The 27,917-nt window shown below is 33.9% G+C and overlaps 1 protein-coding gene across 1 annotated transcript in view; it reads right to left on the minus strand.

The window, feature by feature from the left end:
• PTPRD (protein tyrosine phosphatase receptor type D) overlaps positions 1–27,917 on the minus strand; it is a 2,806,204-nt gene that overhangs the window by 1,613,192 nt on the left and 1,165,095 nt on the right. The window contains 1 exon segment of the mRNA XM_074282898.1: positions 17,291–17,339. The gene's annotated coding sequence lies outside the window, so the exon portion shown is untranslated.

Consider the following 27,917-nt stretch of genomic DNA (forward strand, 5'->3'; position numbering starts at 1 on the left):
GGACTACTACTTGGGTTTATACAGGGTATTGTGTTCTTTACCATTTTTAATTGTTTGGAAAACAAATCTGTATTAGAAATAAAAAAAAATCATTTCTTACAGCTAAAAATACTTTTGAAAAGGAATGTGTGTGTATGTGTGTGTATATATGTGATGTGTATGCAGTAGATTGAGTGTTGCACTTAAAATGCCAGAAATATATTATTTCAAATTCTGTCTGAAACCCTACATGTATAATCTTAGGGATGTCTTAGCATTTAATGTTATATGCCCATCATAATATTTAAAAATAGTGTGTGTGTATGTGTGTGTATATATATGATGTGCATGCAGTAGATTGAGTGTTGCACTTAAAATGCCAGAAATATATTATTTCAAATCCTGTCTGAAATCCTACATGTATAATCTTAGGGATGTCTTAGCATTTAATGTTATATGCCCATCATAATATTTAAAAATAGTAAGAATAATACCAAATCAATTTTGTAAACTTTTTTAAATGAACTTTTTCAAAGTTCCTGACTTATGGAAGACATTGGGTCAAATAATAGGAGGATACTACACACACACACACACACACACACACACACACACACACACACACACACAAACACACACACATATTTTTAGTTCTTTTACTTCTTTAATAATTTTATTATTATGTTCTTTTATAAGTTATTAGATGTCTCTCCCTCTTTAAATTACTTTGTATAATACTTTATATAAAGTCTGTGTGGATGTGTATGCACATGACATGTGTATTCAGTAGACACAGTGCTGTACTTAGAGGTCAGAAAGATATTAATTCAAATCCTAATCTGGACTGTGACTGATCCTGAGGTTCTCCAGAGAGTTAGCCCGGACTTTACATATTGGCACCCAATGTGGATTAAGGACTATAATTTCAGGGAAGAAGTCCCTGTGACCAGAAAATAGTGTGAGTATTAAAATAGACAATCAGGGAACTTTTTAAAAGATAAACTAAGTAACTTTTGTTTTCTAGCTGAAATGGGGCAGATATTAGGAAAATCATCTCCCCCACCCCCACCTTCACCCCCCACCCCAAGGGAGGTCTAAAAAAGCATACTTAGACTAATAAGAGGCAAGGTTTGCTCGTAACTTGGGAGCAGATTGGTAGACTCTTAGAAACATTAGAATGCATGTCCCCTTGGTTCTCTAAGGAAGAAGAAATAGAAGCAGATAATTGGAAACTAGTAGGAGAGCAACTAAGTGAATATTACAATGATAATGGTCCTGATTCATTTTCTAAAGAAACATTCTACATATACAACCTAACACAATTGGCCTTAAAAAAATTCCACAAGTTCTAAAAAAGAGAAATTTTAAGGAGAACAGCCAGACTAGGAAGTGTGAGGAGAAACATGAAAAGAAGGGGAAGGGTAATGAAAAAAATCTATGAAAGGCATGAAGAGTTGAATGAATTTAAAGGGTATGGTGATTCTCACTCTCACCTCTCAGCTTCATCTCCACCTACACCAGAGTAGGCTCTTGACCCTCCCCCATCAACTTCACCTTCCTGGGTAGAAGGAGGAGGAGGAGGAGGGGGAGAAGGAAGAGAAGTGGGAGGGGCAGTGATACCACCAGCACCTCCCACTTAGTAATCCCTCCCCCCATGACTAGATTGCAAAAGGTACTACTTAAAGCCAAAGAGGAAGGACAGAATACAGCTGATTTAAAAATAGAAACATATCCTGTGATTGAACAGCTTAACTCTTCAGGTCAAGAAAAAAGAAGATACACTCCTTTTTTTTTTTTTTTTTTTTTTAATAGGCTGGGATTAAGTGACTTGCCCAGGGTCACACAGTTAGGAAGCATTATGTGTCCGAGACCAGATTTGAACTCGGGTCCTCCTGAATTCAGGGCTGGTGCTCTATCCACTGCGCCCCCTAGCTGCCCCCAGATACACTCCTTTTAATCTAGAAATTATCAATGGTCTGAAAAAGGCTTGAGCTCTTTATGGGTCTACATCATCTTATGTTAGGAAGTCATTAGAGAATTTAGCTTATGAAATTTTCACCCCTAGTGATTGGAAATCTATAGCAAGGACAGGTTTAGAACCTGGACAAAACTTGTTGTGGCTTTCTGAGTATACTAAACTCTGTAGGATACAAGCCCAACTAAATAGGCAACCTGGAATTAATATACCATTACCTGTGACCAACAAACAGGTGTAGGTCCTTATGCAGATACCCTAGCACAGATTAATTACCCTATAGCAGCATATGAGCAAATTGCTTCTGCTGCTGTAAAAGCATGGGGCACCTTCCCAGGAAGGCAAAATAAAGGGGAAGCCTTCTCAAAAACAGCTCAAGGTCCAAATGAATCCTTTGCTGATTTTGTGGAACGTTTTCAAACAGCTGTCAAATGAATTATTGGAGAAAATGCAGCAACTAAAATTATGATGACAACTTGCTAAAGAAAATGTTAATGAGGTTTGTAGAAGAATTATATTAGGAATATACAAGAATGTTCCTTTAGAGGAGATCATAAGACTTTGTGCCACAGTAGGCACAAATACCTTTTATTCCCAGGCTATGATGCAGACTTCCCAAGATCCAAACATGGGAAGACAGGGTTCCTTTTGGCAAGGGACTTCCAGAGACTTGTCAATGCTTTCAATGTGGTAAAGTAGGGCATCTGAAAGCTCAATGTTAGCATAAAGACATTGTGAGAAAACAGGGTGGGAGAACAAGACCCCAAACCCCATGTACAAAATGCAACAGAGGCTTCCATTGAGCATCAGAATGTAGATTGAATCAGGGAAACAGAATGGGAGGCCCCATTCAAGGGCCCAATGCAAAAAACACTTGTGGCATAATGGCAGCCAATGCTACCCCCAGAGAGTTTTTAGACATTCAGTACTCAGACATGACCAATCAGCCAAAAAGTAATCCAATGGTAGAAAGGGAATCATAATCATATCAGCCAGGAAGCAACCTGATGGGAGAAGGGAATTATAACTGGGGAGAATAGAATTGTTTGCAGCTGGGACTACTGAGATATCCCCTGGAGAGGTAAAATCTATTCCTCTCTAGCCTATGGATCCCTTGCCTCCAGTCACAGTAGGCTTGACCATTTTACCTCCTGAGAGTGCTTACAAAACAGTGTTCATCTATACACTGATGCAGGAAACTGGGGAATGTATAGATAATATTCCAGTCACTAGTACAGGTAGACAATGTGTGATTTATCAAACAGGAGAAGTAGTAGCATCAGGTTTACTAATACAGACTCCTAATAATCAATCTGGTGATAGTCACCCAAATTCTAACTCTCAGCAGCAGAATCCAGGAATATTCTAGCCTGCAGCTGTTACAACTGACTGACCTATGCTCAATATCTATATAAATGGCAGACCATTAGAAGGATTGGTAGACTCAGGTGCAGATTGTACAATCATTAGAAGTGCTGACTGCCCCAGTCACTAGCCAAAGATTAAGGCAGATACCTATATATCTGGTGTAGAAGGATCAATAGCAGCTAAAGTTAATGCTACCCCTTTGAGATGGGTATTTGAAGGTGAAACAGGAATTTTTACTCCTTTTATAGTTGAAAAACATCCCCATCAATCTGTGGGGAAGTAACATCTTACAACAGTTAGGATTACAAATGAGTACTTCAGTTTTTTAGTTAGGGCTGCTGTTGAAGGCCTGTCTGCACTCTCACCTGTTCCCATTCAATGGAAAACTGATACACCAGTGTAGATAGCCCTTAGCTAGTGATAAAATTCATGGCTAATTAGATGGACACTTAAAACCTTTTCTAAATCCTTGGAATTCCCCTGGATTTGTTGTAAGAAAGAAATATAGAAAATGGAGGCTATTGACTGATTTAAGAAAAGTAAATGAACAGATGGAAACTGTGGGAATTCTTCATCCTGGACTTCTATCTCCTACTCAATTGCCATTACATGGATGATAAATTGGAATGTGCACCTGAGGAGCAAATGTTAGAAACATGTCGACAAAAAAACATAGAAACACTAAGGAACTACAAATTGCATATAGCTCCAGAAAAAATTCAAAGACATGCTTAGGATATGAAGTATATCCTAAGGTGCTTACAGTACAAAAACTTTTATTAAGAACAGAGAAATTGAACACCTGAAATGTCTTTCAGAAATTAGTAGGAGATATCCAATGGATGAGTCCAGTGTTAGACTTGACTACCTATTAATTGCAACCATTGTATGATATTTTAAAGGAATACAGTGCTTTAAACTCACTATGCCAAGTTACAAAAGAAGCTCAAGAGAACTTAAGAGGAGTTGTACTGGCTTTATCCAATGTGGTTGAGAGAGTCACTAAAAACCCTTGGAAATATCAGTTTTTGCTACAGAAGAGGCACCTATAGCAGTCCTTTATCAGTGAGACAGTGTGACAGATGGTGAACCTCCCAGCACAACCAGAACAAAACATTTTTCCTTATCCAGTGCTTGTGGCTAGAATTTTATTAAAGGCTATAAGCAAGCAGTACAATTATCTGGGATAAAACATGACAATATACATAACTTTTAATACCAATGCAAAAATTAATGTATGCTGTAAAAACATCCCAGAGTTGCAAATTTTATTGGCCACAGCTCCAAATTTTACATCTCGCTCTCTATTAAAGATAACATGACTGTTACATAATTGGCAATGGATTTTTGAAGAAAAGATTTCTAAAGTTCCTCTTAAAGGACCGACTATTTCTACAGATGCATCTAAACATAACATTTGTGCTGTCTACTCTTGTGACTTAACTATAAAGAGAATAGTCAGAACTGCCTTTCAGTTTACTCAGTAGAATGAATTATAAGCACTCATTCTAACTCTTATTTATTATCCAGGAGAAAGATATAAATATAATATCTGATTCAGCTTATTGAGCAGATTGTGGTACACAAAATTGCCATAGCCCAAATAAAATTTGTAGCTTCCAATATATATCAGCTCTTTAAGGAACTTTAAGAGCAAGAGAGAAAACATCCAGGTAAGATTTATATCTTGCATGCCTACTTGCATAGTGGTCTTCCGGGTCCTATTTTTGATGGAAATTAGAACCCTTCTAACCATGTTGGTCAATACTCCTTTATTTCAGGAAGCTCAAGAATCTCATTCTAAATATTACCAGGCTGCTGGAGCTTTACGTTTGCAATTTGGGATAACAAAAACTAGGAGCAGAGTAAAAGCCTTTACAGCTTGCCTTCCTTTCCACATTCCTATGCTCCCTCCAGGGAAGAACCCTTGTGGTTTGAGACCCAATGACATTTGGCAAATGGATGTGACCCATTTTAAATCTTTGGTCATCTGTCTTATCCATGTGTAGTAGACACCTTTTCAGGATTTACTTTTGCAATACCGGCAGCAAAAGAGACAGCTCAAATGGTCACTGAATTCCTTATACAGGCTTTTGAAATTTTGGGTGTGCCACAAGCAATAAAAACAGATAATGGACCTACATATACTTCTAAACATTGTGCACACTTTTGTGCACAGAATCAGATTTTACACACCACTGACATACCTTTTAATCCTTAAGGACAGGCAATAGTAAAGAGAAGAAAAGGAGATATCAAGACATTCTTCTAAAAACAAAAGAAAGGGGGAGCCACAGTAACCCTAGAGAACTTCTAAATTTAGCTCTTTATAAACAGTTAATTTCTTGATTTTTGATAAAGATGCATTGGCTCTAGCAGACAGGTTGTACGATCCTCCAGAAGGGCAGTATCCAGTGTGAGCAGCTCCACTATTTTTAGATAATCTCCAGGTGATATGGAGAGATCCAGAAAGTGGTAAATGGAAGGAGCCAGATAGGTTAACTTCTTGGGGGAGAGGATTTGCTTGTATCTCTACAGATGGAGATGGAATCAGATGGGTGCCAACAAGCCATATTTACCTTGTCCATCAAAGAAAGACAGAGAAGACCCTTGAAACAAAGAAGACCCAAGGAAAAATGGGTGATTCCATTACTGATTGTGCCCACCACTGAAAGAGCATGGCAATTATGGCAATTGACTCATGAATATCAAAAATTGTTAATGAGACTGATACAGGATTTCAAACTCCTCAGGAATCATTGGATTCCTGAGACATAATGAGACTGTTGCAGGACTTCAAAATATGCAGGAATCATTGGATTCCCTAACACATAATAAAACTGTTGCAAGACTTCAAAAACTTGCAAGGATCACTGAATTCCCTCACACATGAAGTAATGGACAATAGATTGGTTTTGGACTATTTCTTGGCTGCTAAAGGAGGTGTATATGTGATTGTTATTTACATACCCTCCTTTTAGGACTTTTGGAAATCTTTTACAATATCATGTTGATTCATGTTATTTGTTATATTACTACTTGCCTGTTCAATTCATGTTACACCACATTGAGCCTGCACCTGGCTGTAGAGAGAGTCATTACTACTGGCCTGTGCTATACTGCTGTGTGCTTGTGTAATACCTCTCATATTGATGGATTTGTGTATACCTGTTTCTAGTAAGACCCTTCAGCCCAGAAACCCACTAACAATATCTGGTTTGACTCCCCATTTCCCTTTGGTGTTTTTTATTTCTCTTCCTGAGAAGTCAGGGAAGGTATGATGATCTCCTTTTTAGTGTTCTCATCTCCTTTCCTGAGAAGTCAAGGGGGGAGTGATCACCTCTTTTTTGGTGTTTTTACCTCCTTTCCTAAGAAATCAGGGAGGGCGTGATCATTTCCTTTTGGGGGTTCTCACCTCCCTGAGAAGTCAGGGAGGACCTGACCACCTGTGTTCTAAAACAAAAGAAAGTGGAAGTATAGAGGGCTGAAACTGAAAAGGTTTACTTGAATCTGAGACTCAGAGCACTTAAGGCTACTTATATATTCTATATGAGATAATGGTTCTATAAGCATATTCTTAGATGATATGGTAATGTGATGGCTCTCCTCATGATTGGGGCTTGCTGAATGTGTGATAGTAAGGTAATTGTAGGCAAGGATTGGATGGCTGAGGGAGAGAGGTTAGGGTCACTTGGCTGAAGGATGAGGAGGAGAAAGGCTAGAGACTCCAGACTTCAGAATCCAGGATACATCTTTGGCAAGCTTTCCTGACTCCTTCACTTTTTCTCCTAAAGACCAAGGACTTTGATCCTGATTCTGACTGATCCTGAGGCCCTCCAGAGATTTAGCCTGGACTTTACAAAATCTTGTCTGAAACCCCCGCTAAGTGAATCTAGGAAATTCACTTAACTCCTATCTGGCTCAGTTTCCTAATTTGTACAATGAGGATAATAACTATCTTCTGAGATTGTTATGAGGATCAAATGAAATAACATATTCAAATCTTAATGAGTTATATAAATACTAGCTATTATGTTTATATATTATAATCCCCCCCCTTAGAAGAATGTAAGCTTCTTGAAGCAAGCACTGATTTTATCTTTATTTTCCTAAAATCAGAGACAATGTCTGCAACGTTTGATGGACATCTTCTCTGAAATTTCTCCCTCCTCACACTTGCTTCCTGACTTCCTTGGCTTTCTTTATGTTCCAGGTAAAATCCCACTTTCTACAACAAACTTTTTGCAGTTTTTCTTAATGTTAATACTTTTCATCTGTAGATTATCTTTGTTTGAATGTTTTCTCCTTCTCATCCCACTTTACCCTCTGCCCTGTTATTAGATTATTAACTCTTTGAGATTAAAGACAAATTTTTAAAATTGCTTTTTTGTCATCTCCCTTTTTGAATGTTTAGGACTTAGCCTACTTCCTGGTACATCATAGGCACTGAAAAATTATTTGTTGAATCACTGGACTTACAGAAGCTTGTAAAACTGCCTCAAAAATTGAGTGCAACTTTGAATAAATATATGGTTCAGTGCTAAGTCCTGAGAATACAAATAAAAACAAAAGACATCCTTTGTTCTCAAAACACTCACAATCTATTAGGGAAAATCATAAACAAATAAATATGTACAGACAACCTATATACATGAAAAAGGGAAATAAATAAAGAGAAGAGACACTAAAACTAAGACTTTATGTAGAAAGATGAAAAAAAGTCTTCCTGTAGAAGATGGAATTTTAATTGGGACATGAATGAAACCAGAGAAGTTATTAGGCAGAGTTGAGAAGAAAGAACATTCAAGGCCAAAGAAAATGCCACAGTTGAGACATGGAGTGATTTGTTTGAGGAATAGTAAGGGGAGCAGTGTGAGTAGACCAAATAGAATGTTGTAGGAAATAAGTTGGAAGAAGGTTGGAAAGGGGACAATATGGACTAGGTTTGATGGACTTTGAAATTTTGATGCTGAAGACTACAGGGAACCATAAGAATTGATCAAATAGAGGGATATGGTTGTATCTATACTTTGGGTGGAGCCAAGATGTTGAGTTAAGAGCATTCATTCCATTAGACTCTCTTAAACCTGTAAACAACTTTAAAATAAGGCATCAAATAAAATTTTGGAATAATAGAATCAAGGAAATGTTGATAGAAGACATTTTTCCAGACTAAGAATAGTTAAGAAGTTGCAGAAGAAGTTATTGACACTGGAGTTGAGACCTGTCTGGAGCCCATAAACCTAACAGTACCAGCAATAGCAGCTTTAAGAGCTCTCCACCCAAAAGCAATAAGGGGATCAGGTAACTGGTCAGAGAGAGTTGTCTTTCACAGTCACTTGGTATAGCTGGTGCTGTTCAGAACTCTGTTGCTTATACTCAGTTGTGGGTCACAATTCCAGAGCAAAGAAGAATGCTAGTACAATGGAGCAGGGACCCTGATCACAATACCAAAGGAAAAAAAAATAGCACATTTGTGACTACAGGGGACCATGGGTCCTTCCTGGACAAAAACCAGATTGCAGACCAGAAAAACAATGACAATACCTCTCTCAGCATCATATCACTTTGGAAAGACAAAAAACTTGCAGACCCCAGAACTAGTTCTGAAGATAGTAACATGAAAAAATCTGAAAATTGGGACAATGCCACCACATTTTTAAGTGATTAGACCTGATTTTTACATAAAGTTCATAGTTTAAAGAATACTCAAAATAAGAAAAAAACAACAATTTGACCACAAAAATCTATTATAGTGTCAGATAATACCAAGATATAAACTCAACAAAAAAGAAACAATTCAAATATTGTGGAGTCTTAGGTTCACACATAATTTAGTAATTTCTACATTAAAGGAATAGAGAATTTGGAATATGATATTCTGAAATGCAAGGGAGCTAGAATTACAACCAAGAATAACTTACCCAGCAAAACTGAGTATAATTCTTCAGGGGAAATAGAAAAATCATGTTAACAGCTAAATAGAGGGTAGAATGGATTGGAGAGAGACTTAAAGCTGATAGACCTATCAGAAAACTGTGTGAATTAAAGAGGTCCTACACATCAAATGGTGATATCAGAAGAGAAAAAGGGGCAAATGCAAGAGATGTTACAAAAAAGAAATCAACAAGCCTTGTTAACAAATTGCATGTGAATAATACTCATGAGAACTGCAGGATGTCCTAGGTTGGGAGCCTAAGGGACTGGGATTGGCAACAGTAGAGAATTTAGTTGAGAAGAAAATGAGTTACATTTCAGATATGTTGAGGTCCATTTTAGATGTCTACTGGGCATGTCTGAAAAAAAGTTGAAAGTGTAAAACTAAAAATAAGCAGAGAAGTTAGGACAGGAAAAGATAGATTTGAGAATCATCAATGATTCTCATAGGTGTTCATTTAATCATTGGGAGCTGATGAGATCAACAAATGCAATAGGATAGATGGAGAAGAGAAGAAAGACTGAGAAGAAATTCTATGGGCTATCATGGTCACAAGGCGCAGCTAAATGAAGCTCTAGCAAAAGAGACTGAGGAATATTCTGATAGGTAGCAGAAGTAGGGGAGAATAGCATCCCAAAAACCTATAGAGAAGAGAATATCAAGGAAGACAGGGTGATCAACTGTATCAAAAACTGTAAATAAGTCAAGGGGACTTTGGATTTGACAATTAAGAGATTACTGATAACTTTGGAGAGAACTGTTTTGGTGGAATGATGAAAGCAGAGGCTGGAATCTAAATGGTTAATGAAAGAATGAGAGAAGAGAAATTTGAAGCACCTATCATGTTTTTACCCCAAAGAGTTTAACTATAAAGGACTGAAAAGAAATAGGGCAATAAATAACAGAGATGGAAGGATCAAGTGAGGGTTTTTTGAGGATGGGGAAACTGTGAGCACATTTGTAAGTGGTAGAAAAGGAACCAGCAAATAGGGAGAAACTAATGATGAATGATAGAAGGAATATACAGGAGTCAATAAGTTGAAGGATACAGGAAAGAATAAGATCTCTTGTGCAATATCATCAAATACAAGCTACAAAACAAAAAGGGAATAAAACACATAATCAAGAAATGAATAATTTGGAAAGAAGGTAGATTGATTGCAAGATATTTGAAGAATAATCAACCACATTGCTGCAGTGGTGTCTTCCAAATCCTAAAAGATATACAAAGAAGGCCTTTAGCTCAATAAACCAATCTCCTGTGGAGTGTCTATGCAAAAATTTAGCCAATTGACATACCATTAGAAGGAATAGATAGATTATGTTCTGAACCAATAGAAAGTGTCCTCAAATCAGTGAGAATATGGGTGCTCCCAGTGAAGTATTAAAATATGTTATAGAATAATTATGCAGATTTTTATCTCCACTTATTAGTGGTAAATTCCTTGAATGCAGAGAAAGTATCTCTTTTTACATTTAGCTTAGTAGAGTAGTTGGGCTATACAGTTAGCACTTGCTACATGCTTTTTAAATTCATAATCTAAAAATTTAGAATTTCCAACACAGGTATCTATACATTCTGCAAAAATTTTCTCTCATCCCACATAGTCACAATTTAAAATTTTCAATCTTTTGAAGAAAACAGTTGGCTCTTAAAGCTTTATATGTAGTCTTAGTGCCTTCTTATTTGACAAAAATGAAGATGTTTTTCAATACTTTAGTAAGAATTCAATTCATATCAACAAGATATTTCTTGAAAGTTTAGATTTAAAATCTGGAGTGATACACCTTAATGATAATGTCTTCCAAATAAACCTGCACCAACTCCAAATTCCCTTAATTATGTCTTCTTTCTTCCCTTTGCTATAAAAGTATGGATTTCTATTTTCTTTATTATCAAAATTATCTGGGGTTTGAGATTTACTTGTAGATATGGTAGTACATATTTGGAGATGTATTTGAATTGAACTTGAGATTCTCTATATGTTTATAATTACTATTGCAAATCCAAAATATGTTAGAGAGATGAATGCCTATTTCAAAATTGAAGCACTGGGATTCTATTTTATTTTTCTTTTTTACTCTTTTAAATCACAGATTTTGATTTTATCCCCCTTTTTGAAAATTATGCACTTAAATATCAGAAACCATGATTATTTCAATATGCAAAGGGCAGAAAAAGAAAACTACCTATAATAGTCTGAACATTGCAAATTTTGTCAAATGTACATGAAATTTAATGTAACAATACCCAAATAGCTCTCTATGTCCATGAAAGCTAATCTTTTCATCTCATCTGAATGAACTATAGATATACAAATAAGGTGATGTGAAAACTTTGCTTTTACAAAGTGCCTCATTTGCTTTAAGTTCAGAAACTGATGAATAATTGTCATTTTTAAAATAAATTCAGCGTTAATTCATTAAGTACCTATCATGTGCAAGACACTTTACTAAGTGATTGTGACAGATAAAGAAAAAAATGAAAATAGTCCTCAAGAATATAATATTAAGCTAAAAAAACACTTTATCTTGCTGAAAAGATTCTTTGGAGAGTTATATATTACATTTCTATTCAAATTTTTTTCTATATTAGCAAAAAGGAAGAAATCATATGCAAGTTATGATCATTATAACAGAGTTGTTTAAAACAAAAAAAAAAAGCCTGAAAGAACATTTTCTCCTTCAATATTTCCTTATGGCAAAATTATTTTTTATTTTTAAACATTTTTTAAAAATTCTCTTTTTAAAGATGTTTTTTATCTTTTTAAAAATAATCTCTTCACTATGTAGGTATCATGGTTTTCTAAAGAATAGCAGAGTATCAAAACAACTGGTTTAAGAGGCATTATATTTAAAAATAACATGACTGAAAGTAATCAAGTCTAAAACCAGCATGCCACCACATGTCTTCTCCCACTGTCTACTCATGTGACCTTTTCTCACTTTGATATCTCTTTTAATCAGACCATCTGAAAGGAAGAGAACACCATATGAGGTAGTGAGAGATTACTTCCTCTCTCCTTGCATCTTTAGTCTCCTTGAGGAAAATTAATCTCTTCTGTGGTATCCCTGTACAGCAAGCAAGTCATTTTAATAATAGAAAACTGCATGTCGAGTTTAGCAGTTGCCTTAATTAAAAGGTGATCACCAGAGGGTTACTTTCCTATCGTGTTGTTGACTTACAAACGGAAAATAATTGGCACATGATAACCAGCAGAGGGATGCCACTCAGAACATGTTAGCTGTTGAAAAAGAATAGGTAATAATGTGATGGTATCGTTTATATTTATATAAGGGACACTTAATGTCTCTCTTCAGTTATTAGCATTCCACTGATAAGCAAAGACATTACCTTGAACTTTCTTCCTCATGATTATCCATTTTCTTTCTCTTACAATTGATGAGCTTGACAGTCTCGTTAAGCTGCCAAATTCATAATTTGCAGAGGCCCTAACTCTCCACCACCTGGATAATAGCAAAGTGATGGTATATCACAAACCTGGTGCACATCTTAATGAAAATTTCTTTTTATAAGCCAACTTGCCAGCACATCAAAATCTTGCCATCATTGTTGACCCCAAGTGAAACTGATATCTTCTGCCCTTTACAACTCCATATTTTGCATTTTTTTTTCTCCCTCAGCTACTTACCTGCTCTCTTATATATGGAGTTCCTTGATTACTATTGTTTCCTTATTAATGCCTATTGTCAAGAAAATCTAAAATTAATTCCTACTCAAATATAAATGACTTAAAGAAACTTGAGGCACTATATCTGCCAGGATAAATTTGTATTTTAAAAGATATAAAAGAATTAAGCCATAGGAAATAAGACTCTGACAGTGAAATTCTAGGCAAATATTTTTGAGTTGAGATGATATAGAGAAATTCCCCAAACCCTAAAATTAAATCTCATAGACCAGTTCTAGTTCTTCCTAGAGTGATAGATAGCTAGATGAAAGATTTATTAAGGTCTTATTATGTGTCAGGTCCTCTTAAACACTGTGGTGATAAATATAAGTAAAAAAAGACAATTACTAACTTCAAGGAGTTTTCTTTCTTTCTTTTTTAAAATAAAAGGTGCCATATGAAGTAGGACTTTTTTACACTTTGAAGTTTTTTACATCTTAGAGAAAGAAGACAATTTACACACATAAAGGGAACAGGCACATAACAAAATTATATATCTTTACAATGCTAAAGTAAATATTTAACTGTTTAATATACAGTAGGTATAACCCCATTAAAAGCTATTGGTTTTAAAGTTTTACAAATTATTATCCACACTATATAAAGTTTTAGCATTCACATTTTCCTAAATTTCTGGAGTCCAAATGTAAAATCTAGGATATCTAACACAAATACTTAGTGTTCTACCAATTTAATATAAGAAAAATGATATGATTTTTAAAGAGGTAATTTGTTTTCTTAAAACTGTCAAAGTGGATTGAGAGCACAATATGTTATTTTTTTTTGAAACTTTTAAAGTCATAAATGATAAATGAACAACAATCCTAATAGGTTAATGAGCCTTAAGCACAAAGCATCAAAATGATGCCCTTCTTATCTGCAGAACTTATCAAATCTGTAGCATTGCTAAGTCAGAAAATGACAAAGCTAGGCTTCTGAGTAGTCAAATTAAATGTCATACAATGCATGCACTACATTAGCTATTGAGAGGCAGTTAGTGGTGGTGCAGCACATAAAACACTGGACCTAAAGATAGGAAGACTCAAATTTGAATCCAGTCTCACACATCTAATAGCTGTGTAACCTAGGGCAAACCAACCAATCTCCATCTGCCACACTTTACTTACCTGTAAAATGAGGAAAATAACAGCATCTACCTCCCAGGATTGTTATCAGGATTAAAAAAGACAGTATTTGTAAGATGTCTAGTACAGTGCCTGATATATAGTAGATGATAAATGAATGCTTGTTCCTTTCTCCTCTTCTTCTTTTCTTAACTACACTCAGAAACTATTTGTTCTTACTTTATGTATGTATTTTTCAAAACCATTTATATGGTTTCCTACATCAAAGAAGACTAGAAAATGTAGAGGAGGAAATTATGTTGATAGTAGGGGCAGGAGACAAAGAAAAGGCACCGCTAGAAATAAGTATGCTAGAAAGGATAATTAACAAAATTAAATAAATGTCACTTAAAATCTGACAGTGGTAGATGGTAAAATGTGCAAGGATTATAATTAGAGTTACTGAAAGTAGGGAATAACAATATTCTGTGCATCCTTTAACAGCATATGAAGCTATTACTACAATGCAACAAATTATAAAGTAGAATTGAAAAGTGGAAGATCTTAGAGGTTATAATGGCCTAATATTGCTTCTCAACAAGATGACTAAGAGTTATGAAAAAAAAAAAGTTAAACTATTTTCAATAAACTCTAAAGATAAATTGAATTACATATAAGATTAGAACTGGACTTATGATTTAATTGATTAAAAAAAAACTTGTGGGTGAAGAAATACCTTCTTATAGTACAGATCAGCAGCTTCTCTGAAAGTAGTCTTAAAGATTTGATTAGGTCAATGAAAGAGTCACACAGGCAATATGTAACAGAAGCAGGTCAGGAGATTACTTTCCAATGGAAGAAGACAATACAAAAAGGGGAATAAAAAAAAAAAAGGAGGATAGATAATAGGCTATTTACAGGACATTGGAGATCAAGATTTTGGTGGGGAGTTAGTAGGTATTAGGTCCACCTATTTGTAATGTGGTTCCTACTAAGATCAAGCAAGGGTCCAAGTACCCAGTAATTGGGAAGGAGATAAGGATATTATTGTCCTTGAAGTTAGTTTTTTCTCTCAGAAATATATATCATCAGTTGATCCAGAATCACGGAATTACATAATTTAATATCAGATTAGGAATGGAACTCAGAACTCAAATAATCCAAATCATATTTGAACAAAAAAAAATCTTCTCTTTAACATATATAAAAAAATTACAATTTAGCCATTACAATAGTCCTGGAAAATTTTACCATGTTTGTTAGCACACTTTCTTGCTTATTGATGTACTTCTTAAAATATGGCCTCCAAACCCAGTTTTCCTGATGTTAAAAAAAAAAAAAAAGAAAAAGAAAAAAAATAATAATGACTGGTTCATCAATCTCATGTGTGGTTTTTAAATTTTTAAAAAATTTGTTTTACCCCTGTATTGTAGGCTAAGTAGTTCTGGCATGGAGGGCCTGAATTTATTAAGGGTAGAAAGTTGCTCTCATTTTTATCACCATATCTGTCTGGATTTCTAAGTCCTCATTCCCCACTTTGTGTTTTATCCTCCAATTCAGGTATCATTCTCTTAGACAGATAAAGGGGAAACTAAGTAAGAATTAATTATTCCTACTTTTTCAGAAGTATGAATCATGGATTGGAAGCTAGAAGGAATCTCAGATTCTATTTAGTTCAATTCCCTCAAGGTCACAGAGATATTATTAAGTAAACAAAGCAGAAATAAAATCCAGATTCTCTCTCTTCAAATCCAAGGTTCCTTACATTATACCATAATATTTATATCCATCATTTTCCTATAATCCATTATCATTGTCATATTCAATCTGAATGATTTCTCTATACTTCCTTTGGCCTTATTCTTTTATATATGTGTGTGTAAATATGTATGTTTGTGTGTATACCCATATATACCTAAATACATATGTAAACACACATACACATATATATAATATCATATATGACCATATTTAATATATTTCTTTAATATATGTCTTTTCTGTAACATTTAGCTTTTTGCATAGCACCAGTTTCAACTTATTCTAAGTATTTATGATACTTTTTGTACAGGACTGTGACAATTTTCCATTCCTCTTCTTTTATAACTTTTCCTTCAATTATGTATATATGTTCTAAAAACTTACTTTTGTCAGTAGATTTTCCTTTCATTCATCTTTTTCTCCCGGGATACTAACTTAAAAATTATAACACATCTGAATAACTTCTCTTTGTATATTTAGAATTTCATTTCTGAAATTTGCTGAATCCTGCTAATTATGGTGATCCAGTAGTAGTTTAGGATGGTAGAGATACCTCCATGGATTGAACATCTAGTTTTACAGTGATTACCACCATTTAAAACTATAACTCAATTTTTAGACTTTAGCCAACCACCTCCACACAAACATGCACCATATTGAAAGTAGGCAATGTTTAATATTGGAAAAATTAGTACTCCTCTTGTTGTCCCTGCCTGAACTAACCCATCTAAGTAATTCAAAGAACTACATTTGTTATTTATATAAAGGCACAACTGATTTATTTCCAGAATATAAGTGATTAAATCCTAATAATTCTACAAACAAACTTAACAGAGACAGAAATATTTTAAATTATATAGACAAATTGATCAATTGGGATAATTAATATATCTTTCTTAAGTACATACATTTAAGAACAATCACTGTTTTTAAAAAATAGCTAATAATATAACACCAAATGTTAACTTCAAGGTCTTTATTAAAATATAATTGCCTGATGAGTGCTAGCATTACTTTAATAATAATAATATGATAATGGAAATCTACCCTTACTATAAAAAAATAAATAAATTTTTAATAAGAAATACTGCCAGAAACTACTGCTCTTTTGTAATATGTATTTTGAGGAAGAATTATATAATGTATCCACAAATATACAAAAAATAATAAAATAGAGATGGAAAACAAAAAGATTACATTTAAATGTATTAATATTCATAATCCCAAGGACATTTTTCCTGTGAATGTGAGCCTCAATAGGATTCTGAGACCCAGAGCTACTCTAATTTTAATAGTAATTATCTGACTCCAGAGACCTATGCTGGCTAAGGCAAAGATGATCAACACAAATGCTAGAAAGCTTTGGAAACAAGTTCTTACAGGCTCTTATAATAACAGTAAGAGCATTCCTTTTAGGCTAATGGGAGTATAATAGATTTCAATAAAAGTGTTTTCATCATTGTACCCTTAGCAAATGCCAAATTCACCACTCATAGTTGACAAGACCACTTACCCAATGTACAAGGAAGAAATCTGTGTCAAAAGAATTAAGGGTAAAGGCCCTAGATAAAGAGAACAGATCCATTAAAATCTATTACCTTTTCCAAGGAACAGAGGTTTTTATTTTTGTTTTGTTTTTTATTTGTTTGTTAGTTTTTGTTGTTGTTAACAGTAAAAACAATTGGAAAAAAAGGCTGTTCAACATTACTTCATATATACATCTTCCCTAGCCAACACAAATGGATGTGTTTGAAATATATTCTTAATCCACATGACATGCTAATTCCTTACTTCATTAATAATACATTTGACACAAACCATTTTTAGCATCAGTTGTTAAGATACAAAATCAGTTCACTTATCAAAATCTAGGACACATTCTCCAGGGTTTTCAACTATGTTTCCCTTTACATTTTAATTCAAACAACAATTTCCTTACATTAAGAGTAAAGCACATTAATCTTAAAATGTAAATTTAGGGAAAGCCTCTTTTTTAACAAAAAGAAGTGAGTCTTTTATAAAATAATTAATAAATAATATAATAACACTAATTAATTAATTAATTAACAATAATAAATAAATAAATATATAAAAATAAAATAAAAAATAAAATAATTATAATAAACAAAACACAGTAGGATTAAATCTTTTAACTTTGAAGACAGTATTTTCCTTGATCATTTAATAGTGAACTCTTCCTCACAAACATAAGGGTAGTTTGTGTATTTTTAAAAATTATTTTTAATCACAAGTATTTCTAAAATACAAGTCTTATATTTCCAAACATATTGAAGCTTCAGGATCTAAATAAATAAATTTCATTTTATTTTTTATCATTTTTAACTTTATTTTATTACAGTTATATTTTAGTTTGAAAATTCTTGAATGGAACTATTACCATTTCATCTGGCTGAACCTTAAAATATCAGTGACAATGAAGTTATGGGAAAACAAACATACTGAAAAGTTTGAGTTCATCTGTTTTTTAATTTTTAGCTACATAATAGATCAAAGGGACCAGTCTTAAAAGCACTAGCAAGAGCATTATAATTCACTTTAAAGATATTTTCTCCTATTCACAACAATCACCTATATTCTGTGACTCTGTGTATTTGGGCTATGTGGGAAGATTTAAATTTAATTGGCTTCTGAATTAGAACTAAACTTGCATATAAAATGCACTAACTAGCCAAATTCTATCTCCTTTTCTGGCAGTGAACAAAGCAAACTTCCATTTAGATCATGGTAATAACAGTAACCTACTTACTCACCCCTCTCAGGCCAACATATAGGCTGTGAATGTATGGCCTGTTTTTGTTTCTGTCTTCTATAATGTTTCTTTTGCTCTTATTTAAAGGAGTATTGGGAAGTATGCACATTAAGCTATTCTCTTTTGATTTTGGAAAGATCAGAGGAGCGGCCAAAGTTCTAGAAAATGGATTCCTTACAGCTGAGCCTGTTACAGGGGCAGAAGAACCCTGAGGGGTCACTTATCTGATCTAGTCCTGAAAGGGATTCACTGAGCTGTTGGGACAGTAGGTCTTGTAATCAAAGGAATAGTGGCATATTCAGAAGTAAACTGGGAGGGACAAATGCTTTGTATCAACTACTTTGGATTTGAACAACTTTTCCCAAAAACTAAAATATCTACTATTTTACCTTAGTTCAGTGGGATATATATAATTTTTTTTTTTTACTTTGATTCTTGCACTTTTTCAGTATATTGCCAATGGTAATTTTTGATAACATATATAATATTGAGAAAATATTAACTAGAAAGGGGCTAAATAATATTGAGAATACATCAGAATAGGAATGAAGCTTTTAGCATTAGAATACCTCACCTAATCTGATGTTCAGTATTCAACTTCCACTCTGAATCAAATTGTATTTCCAGATTAAGGTCAACCTCCAGCATGAGAAATACTTATTGGTCAGACCTTGGTTTAGAAGTAACTTAATAAAAACTACTGAATTCTTTAGCTCTTTTGACCCATGCATTCCACTATATCTCAAAAATATATCCCAAAGGCATCAATGATAAAAAATAAAGATCCCATATATAGCAAAATATTCATAGTAAGACTCCTTATGATAATTAAAATGGGAAAGAAAGTACATAACTATCAATTTGGGGATAGATGAACAAATGTTACTAAAACAATGTAATGGAATATTATTATTCCATAATAAATTATAACTGAAAAATTCAGAGAAACATGGAAAACTTTAAGAACTTATGCAAATCAAAGAAAGTAGTATGAAGAAAACAATATACATAGTTCAATTTTAAAATGGGAACTGTAGCTAAATATAGATTAATTATACTAATCAATATTGGTCTTAGGCCTTCAAAAAGAATGGTTCTCTTGAGAAGTGCAGATGGAAAATATTGGACATACTGTTAGTCGTGGTTATTTTGTCACTTGGTTTTGGATCAATTTCTTTGTTAATAAGGAAGGATTCAGTAATGGGTTAAGAACATTCTAGAAAAATGATATTAAAAAGCCAATAAAATTATTAATTAGAAAAAGAACACATCACAACAGAGCTTCCTAATTTATCAGTGCAGCAAGAAACAATAATGTGCAGCTCAATTTTTGATCTCCAAATGTGAGACTATGCAACCTGCTTTTAATAAAAATAGAGTCAGAAATACACACAAATTTTTTTTTAAAAAATAAAGCTCAAAGATTCACTTAGGAAAATCATTACAAAGAGAACTTACAACTTTTTATTTACTAATGTTAGATTAATGAAATTTAGATTTTCCTGCTGACTAAATTTTACTTAAAGCCAAGCTTCCATCACTAGTAGAAAATATATTTGGAATTTGATAGGAATATTAATATTTTAATATAATTTCTAAAGAATTCTGAGGGACTTTCAGATAGCATATTTGAATCAAAGCTAACAGGAATATTCCATGCTTTTTAATCTAAACTTCATGAAGCCTACAGCTAGCTGATGGAGGATATTTTTAATTAGAAGTTTGTTTTATTTTCCTGTGGAATTTCTGTTCTAGATCATTAAATAAAAGCTGTTTTTTATTATTATTGCATGCAACTCATCCTGTTTTCTAAATTTACTAGAATTTTGAACAGCATTCAGATAAAGGACATCTGGATGTAGGTTTCCAATTTACTAATACTTCTACCCATTGTGACTTGAGTGTATGGTGGAAACTAATATCAAGGATTACAGAATTCTAAAATAGGTTGGAAAAAAAAAACTAAAAGTCTTGTAATTCAATCTCTTAACATGTTAAAGATTAATTTTCATGAAGTCCTAACATGTAGATATACAAATTCTGCTTTAAAATTTAATGCTTTATGAGGCATTTTTTTAGAAAGTTGTTTTTTAGAAAGTTTTTTTTTTCTTTATTTTTCTTGGCAAAGTTACTAGATACTGATTTATTATTTTATTCTCCACCTCTTTTTTTACAGAAAAGGAAACTGAGGCAGAGTTAAGTGGCTTCTAGTAAGTATCTAAGGTCAAATATGAGCTTCCTCATTCCAGGACCAGCATTCTATTTACTGTTCTACCTGGCTGCCCTATACATTGTTATACTTTAAAAAAAAATGTTGAATGGTTTTATTGTTTTTTCCCCTTTCTCTTCTCTTTTTCTTTAATAAATGAATTTTATAGCATGCTCTCTAAGGAAGAGAATATAACAGGAAATGTTGGCAATGTAGGAATGAAATATGCCAATAAAATTTGTGTGGAAAAAACACAACTATCATTTCTGTATTTCTATACATCAGACCATCTTAATAGAGCCTAAGACCCAATTAACTTTTTTAGCTGTTATATTATTGTTGATTTAATATGAGTTTTTAGTTCATTAAAACTGCCAGACCTTTTTCAGACTAACTCCTATTCAACCGTACCTATTTCACTTTGTACTTCTGAAGTTGAGTTTAAAAACCTTATTGTAAAACTATTTACATTTGTCTTAGTAATTTCATTATATTAGATTTAACCTAGTGTGCCAAGTCATTTTCAATCCTGACTCTCTTACATACTGCACAATCTTATCCAGCTTTACCCAATTATTGCTAAAAATGTCATACATCACAGAGTAAAATACACATTTTTTAGGCTCCATTGGAGACCTTCCCAATGCTCAAAAAAACAATTACTGACCATTTCTGGAAAACAATCAGTTCTGAATCCAACTGATTATATTATTGCCTAATACAGCTTTTCCACAAGAATAAAACAACAATAATAGCAAGAACAATTACTTGCATTTATATAAAGCTTTAAGTTTTGCAAACTGCTTTATAAATATTTAATCTCACTTGATTCTCATAACAAAGCTGATGAAGAAGGAAACTGAAGCAGAACATATAAGTCACTAGCCAGGGTTTAGTGAGCATCTCAATCTTTTATTCAAGACCCAGAGCTTTATCCACTATAACACCTAGCTGAGAAATTTTATGAAGCTCTTTGCTGAAATCAATATAAACTATTAACACTGCTGTCCAGACACAGCAATCTACAAATCCTGTTGAAAACAGGATATTAGCATAACTTGTTGATGAGGAAACTATGGTGATTCTTAAGTGATCATTGTTTCCTTTTCAAAATATTTACTGAACATCCCTTTAATAATAAAGACTGAAAAAGACTGAATAAAGAATTGAGGTTAAGTTCAATGATGTATATAGTCTGTAGACTCTCCTAAGACCTACCCCTTCTTTTTTAAATCACACTTATCTGTCTTTAATCCTAGGGTCCTTTTCCCTTTCTATTCAGTTTTCCAAATGTACTGAGTAGCTAAGTAATGACACCTGGTGACATGAATTAATCAAGGGCATTTAGGTATTCCTCATTCATCTTGGATACCCATTCCTTATGAATCAATTGTATTCTATTTTCTGTTATCTAAATAGAATTTATCTTTGCAGATTAAAAAATAAAATAAAATAAAATAAAGTTAAGACAGAGGGGTGATAGGATATGTACATTGATAAACACAGGGTTTCCCAAAGGTCTTATGTTTTATGTAAAGAAAAAAAAAATAAAGTCCCCAAGACGTTTGAGATACCCTTTGAGACATCTGTAAATACTGCTTAAACTAGAATATTGTAAGTGAGTAAAAGTCCAAATAATGAAAGTTAGGTAAGGGGTACCTAGAAGAAATTAGGGTTAATTGAGGTCTAGTAGCAGGTTCAGGGTACAGGGAGTCAAATAGAGCTCCCCTGCAACTCCTTTGGATTTGACGCAAGAATACAGAGTTAAATGAGGTCTAGTAGCAGTGCAAGAGTCCCCTGTAAAGGAATTTACAGACCTGAAAACCTAGATTAATAAAAGAGGTTTATTTGGGATTTGCAAGTAAGGGTAAAGGTAGAAAGACGCCAGGGCCAGGCTGGCACCAGGCAGACAGGAACCCTTAACATGGCCGCCATAAGGATGCCATGTTTGGGGCTCCTGCAAAGAGTGGACACCAGTTTCCATCTTTTATAATGTGAGGCTTTTGGTGAAGGGGCCATGGGTAGAGTCCCATGTTGGCTCCTGGCTGGTTTCGGCCAGGGTTAGAATTAAATAGAATTCAATGGGTTTTTAGATAAGGAACTGTTTGGGCTGGGGGTTGGGGTTGGGGAAACCTGAGCAGATCATTAGAGTTGGGGCTGGGAAAGCCCAGATATCTCCCATTGGAATTCATGGGGACTAGGAATTAGAAAGGAGTCTTTAACCCATATCATAAAGAACTGTGAAGGCACACTCAGCTGTTTCTGAAATCTTTTCTTGAGACAGTGTGGGATGGCAGCTAAAGTGTTGGCTTTGTAACTAAGAAGAATCAAGTTGAAATTTGGCATTGAACACTTATTAGCTATGTCATCCTGAATGGGTCACACAATCACTCTGAACTTCAGTTTCCTTCTCTATAAAATGAAGAATTTGGACTCAATGACTTTAGCCTAGTTCTCATGTCTTATCCTTTGAGGTTTGGTTTTTCTATTTTTGAACCCTTTTCTGTGCTATAAATGTTTAAAAGGTTGGTCATGACAATAATCTCCTTTCCATGAATCCTTCCTTCAATTTTGTCAAGTATATGCTTCTTTATTTCTCTTAAAAACCCTCTAAGAAAAAAAAAATCCATTAATAATATATATGAATGACATTTTACCAATTTCCATATAACCTAAAGCTCTCTCTCTCTCTCTCTCTCTCTCTCTCTCTCTCTCTCTCTCTCTCTCTCTCTCTCTCTCTCTCTCTCTCTCTCTCTCTCTCTCTCTCTCTCTCTCTCTCCCCCCCCACTCTCTCATACAAAATGGCTGCAAGGTACAAGGCCAATTTTGCAAAGAATACATTTTACATTTTTCAGGACTCTGTTTTATACAAGAGCACAATCATTCACATGCAGTGATGTAAGGAGGTTCAAGAGAGTGATGTAAATAAGATAAGGATTCTCTTGTTATCTTTTGGGGACAGACAGAAGTCTCTTCCCGCAAAGGACTTTCATGATGACATTTGGTCTATCTCAGCAGATTAGAATGGGGGCTGTAAAACCCCAGCCAGCTCAGATAGCCCAAACTACTTTGACCAGATCTTTTATCCAAGGTCCAAGTCCCAAATGGAGTTGGGGATCAAACAAGGAATATCAAGGGGCTATTGCCCTCAACAAAAGGACTAAGCATATTTTTTTAAAATTTGGAATTGTGATTAAACTATCTTAGAACACTGGTAATATACAAGCAACAGTTGACCTAAATAGCAGACAAATTAAATGAAGGTGCCCAAAATGAATTTCCTCTATTTAAAATGTATTTTCTCCATCATTAAAATTCTCATCCTTGATTATCTTCACAACTTAAAATATCCCATTTTGGAAAATATCAACTTGGAAGGATCCAAATTCTTTTTTGACCAACCAAGTCCCATGAAAAGGTCATAGCAGCAGGGCTTTGATTTGCTAAGTTGGGTTCCTTCCACTCTTGGAAATCAGAGGGACAATTAAAGTTTCAGCAGTTGAAAATTATCCATTAATTAGAGCTGGGCGCAAGCACCCATGAAATACAGGTGATAACCATAAATCAGAACAATTAGTCTGTCTAGAAAAGCAACATGATCAAATCAGAGCAACTGTACCAGCTGCTCATTTAATCTAAGGTTGCAATGTTTTTCCAGTTCTTGGGAGATAACCCCATACAGAATGGAGTGTGAGTCTGACAACTCTGCATCCTTCAGAATTATTTATTACTACGAGCTTTTTTTTTTCCCCCTTGTTTTTCTTTTTAACAGATATTTTTGCACTTAAAGTGAAATTCACTATTACTATCAGAAAACTAAAGCTCCTGAGAGCTAAAGTTAAGTTTTGCTTTAGGGAAATACCAAGATTATACATATTTATCAGTGGGTGGTTCTCTTTATGTCCCTCATCAATGGCATAAATGACAACATCAAGGGCATGTGTAACCAGAAAAAAAAAAAAAATATATATATATATATATATCCGTTTGCTATAACATTTGTTTTAAAGTGAACTACATAATAAAACCAAATGAGATGTTTATTTCAAAGTTAAAAATTTTGAAGGCAACAGAGCAAAAACAAGGGACAACAGATGGACCAATATTGCTAACTGAAGTATTAAAAGAATTGTGGGGGGGAAGGCTTAATTAGATTATGCATAGTTTTGAGGAAAGATTAAAACTGTCCAGTATGGACAAAATATGGAAGGCTTTAGTCTGCAATTTTGGGTTGTAGGGTGGGAGATACTGACAGAGATGAAATTATAAACCCATATAAGTAATAAAGCAGAGAATGACTAAAATGACAATTAGTTTTCAAGAAATACTAAGGATCACTATTTTTGTTTACTTTTTTTGTTATTGTTGTTTTTAGCCCAGATCAGTGATTTAATTGGTATCCAGAAATCTCTGCAAGGAAACTTTCACTAATGTTATGAATCAATTCTTGCTCTTCAATTTATAGGTTTCATCCAGATATTGTGTGTGTGTGTGTGTGTGTGTGTGTGTGTGTGTGTGTGTGTGTCCTGGACTTTTTGTAAATCTGCTGAAGTCTATGGATCCTATATCAGAATGATGTTTTAAAATATATAAAATAAATACCTAAGATTAGAGAAGAAACCACTTTTACTAAAATGCAATTATCAAAATATTTAGAAAAAGAAAAAAACAAATGTAGAGGCCAATAAATAAGAATTCATTTGTGATTTAGGTTTAGATATAGGTTTAGGATCATTGAAATGGTAACTTACTTATCTTTGCTCACAGTCAGTGTGTGTCTATTCCAAATTTTCCCCTCCTTCCCCCAGGGGAAACCAGCTTTGACTACATCACACCTGCCTCTTAGAATAACTTATTGTAGCTTATTATAAAAATATTGATATTGTATTACAATCCTTTTCTTGGTATTATGAATATGTAATTATCTCATGTAAGTATAACTGCCTTAAAGCAATATTTTTCCAAGGGTTCACCTTAAATCATTTTCTATTAAATTCTTTCTTTAAATCAATTATGGTTATAGAATTTTCAGTAGATATGTAAGTAGTGAAACAAGTATTAAGATGATATAACCACTTTACAAAATATCCATTTGCTCCCCACCAGCCAAGAAAATTTTGCTGGTTATGTCAATGCCTATGTAATATTATATCTACAAAGCAACACAACTAAGAGTTTCCTGGAAAGACATTTCAGACAATCACATTCCCTGTTTAGCCTGCTCTTTACACTAAGGGGAGTTGGGAGAATTCCTTTTGATAGACTTCATTGTTTGCCATTCCAGAAGTTTATAAAAAAAAGACTATTAAAAGAAGTGAAATAAGAGGTTTGGAAAGAATTAAGGAAGGGCAGAAATTGTCAGAATATGCTGACTTGACAATAGAGATTTGACTGTGATTTGGAAGGTATATAAACTGTGACATTTAAATTTTATTCTCTTTAATTGCTAAGAAGGGAAAAGAAAAAGAGAAAGGAGAAGGAAACATCACAGCAGAGGATTAGTGATCATGAGCACAACAAAATATTGAGGAAAGCAACAAACTAATTTCATAATCCAAAGATGCTCAAATCTACATGAGTTTAATTCTTCCAATGGAAATATTTTTTCCCCTTAGAGTCCTCCTCTAACACTTATGCCAGGCTCCCAAATTTCTGCTATTTTCAGTCCAGGAATGCCATGCTAGTAGTCTAAAATAAATGTTTGCTTTATGTGGCCTGTTTTTATAGCCTTGATCAGTAAATAGACTACAGACAACTATTTGAAAAATGTCTGCTCACTCAATATGATACAGAAAGGTACTTGGCTATAATGGAAAACATTCTAGATTTAGAGTCAGAGAATTCTAGATTCAAGTATCACTTCTGGCTTTTGTCATAAACAAGTCATATAACGTTTATCAGATTCAATTTCCTTATCTATAGAATGCAGACAATAACACCTGTATTATTCATCATTAAGGGTTGTTGTGATTATACAATGAGATAATGTCTGAAAAATATTTTTAGGAGAAAAGATGTCCACTGGTATAAGGGAAACTTGAGGTAGCCTCTACCAATACATATGTGTACTTCCCCTGAAACTTGTACGCATATTGAGTTACCAAAATATACTAAAAGTCAGTAGGACTTGGACAACATGTGTCAGAAGCATAGACACCTTGTACTCAAGAATTGCTGTTTGAAGACAAGCTCTTTTCTTACTTCACCAATACATCTTTCTAGTGCCATTTAAAGCTAGGGAGTAGAACTGTGTTGTTATTAGTATACAAAAAAAACTCCTAGGTGAGGAAATTATTTTTAACAATGTAGTTCTTCAAATCCAACCATTCTGGAGAGCAATTTGGAACTATGTTCAAAAAATTATCAAACTGTGCATACCCTTTGACCCAGCAGTGTTACTACTAGGCTTATATCCCAAAGAGTTCTTAAAGAAAGGAAAGGGACCCACATGTACAAAAATGTTTGTGAGCCAGTAGTCACACTGGCTAGAAACTGGAAACTGAATGGCTAAATAAATTATGTTATGTAAATGTTATGGCATATTATTGTTCTGTAAGAAATGACCAACAGGATGATTTCAGAAAGGCCTGGGGAGACTTACATGAACTGATGCTGAGTGAAATGAGCAGGACCAGGAGATCGTTGTATACTTCAATAACAATACTATATGATGATCAATTTTGATGCATGTGTCCATTTTCAACAATGAGATGAACCAAATCAGTTCCAATAGAGCAGTAATGAACTGACCTAGCTACACCCAGCAAAAGAACTCTAGGAGATGATTATGGACCACTACATAGAATTCCCAATTCCTCTAATTTTGTCCACCTGCATTTTGGATTTCCTTCACAGGATAATTGTACACTATTTCAAAGTCTGATTTTTTTTGTACAGCAAAACAATTGTTTGGATATGTATACATACATTGTATTTAATTTATACTTTAACATATTTAACATGAATTGGTCAACCTGCCATGGGGGGGAGGGGAAAAATTAGAACAAAAGGTTTGGCAATTGTCAATGTTGTAAAATTAGCCATGCATATATCTGGTAAATAAAAACTATTAAAAAACAAAACAAAAACAAGCAAGCAAACAAACAAACAAACAAACAAAAAAAGTAATCCTGTGTTCTTGAAAGCTATGTGAGGAGGGCA

This window comes from Sminthopsis crassicaudata, chromosome 1 (assembly GCF_048593235.1).
Source record: "Sminthopsis crassicaudata isolate SCR6 chromosome 1, ASM4859323v1, whole genome shotgun sequence".
NCBI lineage: Eukaryota > Metazoa > Chordata > Mammalia > Dasyuromorphia > Dasyuridae > Sminthopsis > Sminthopsis crassicaudata.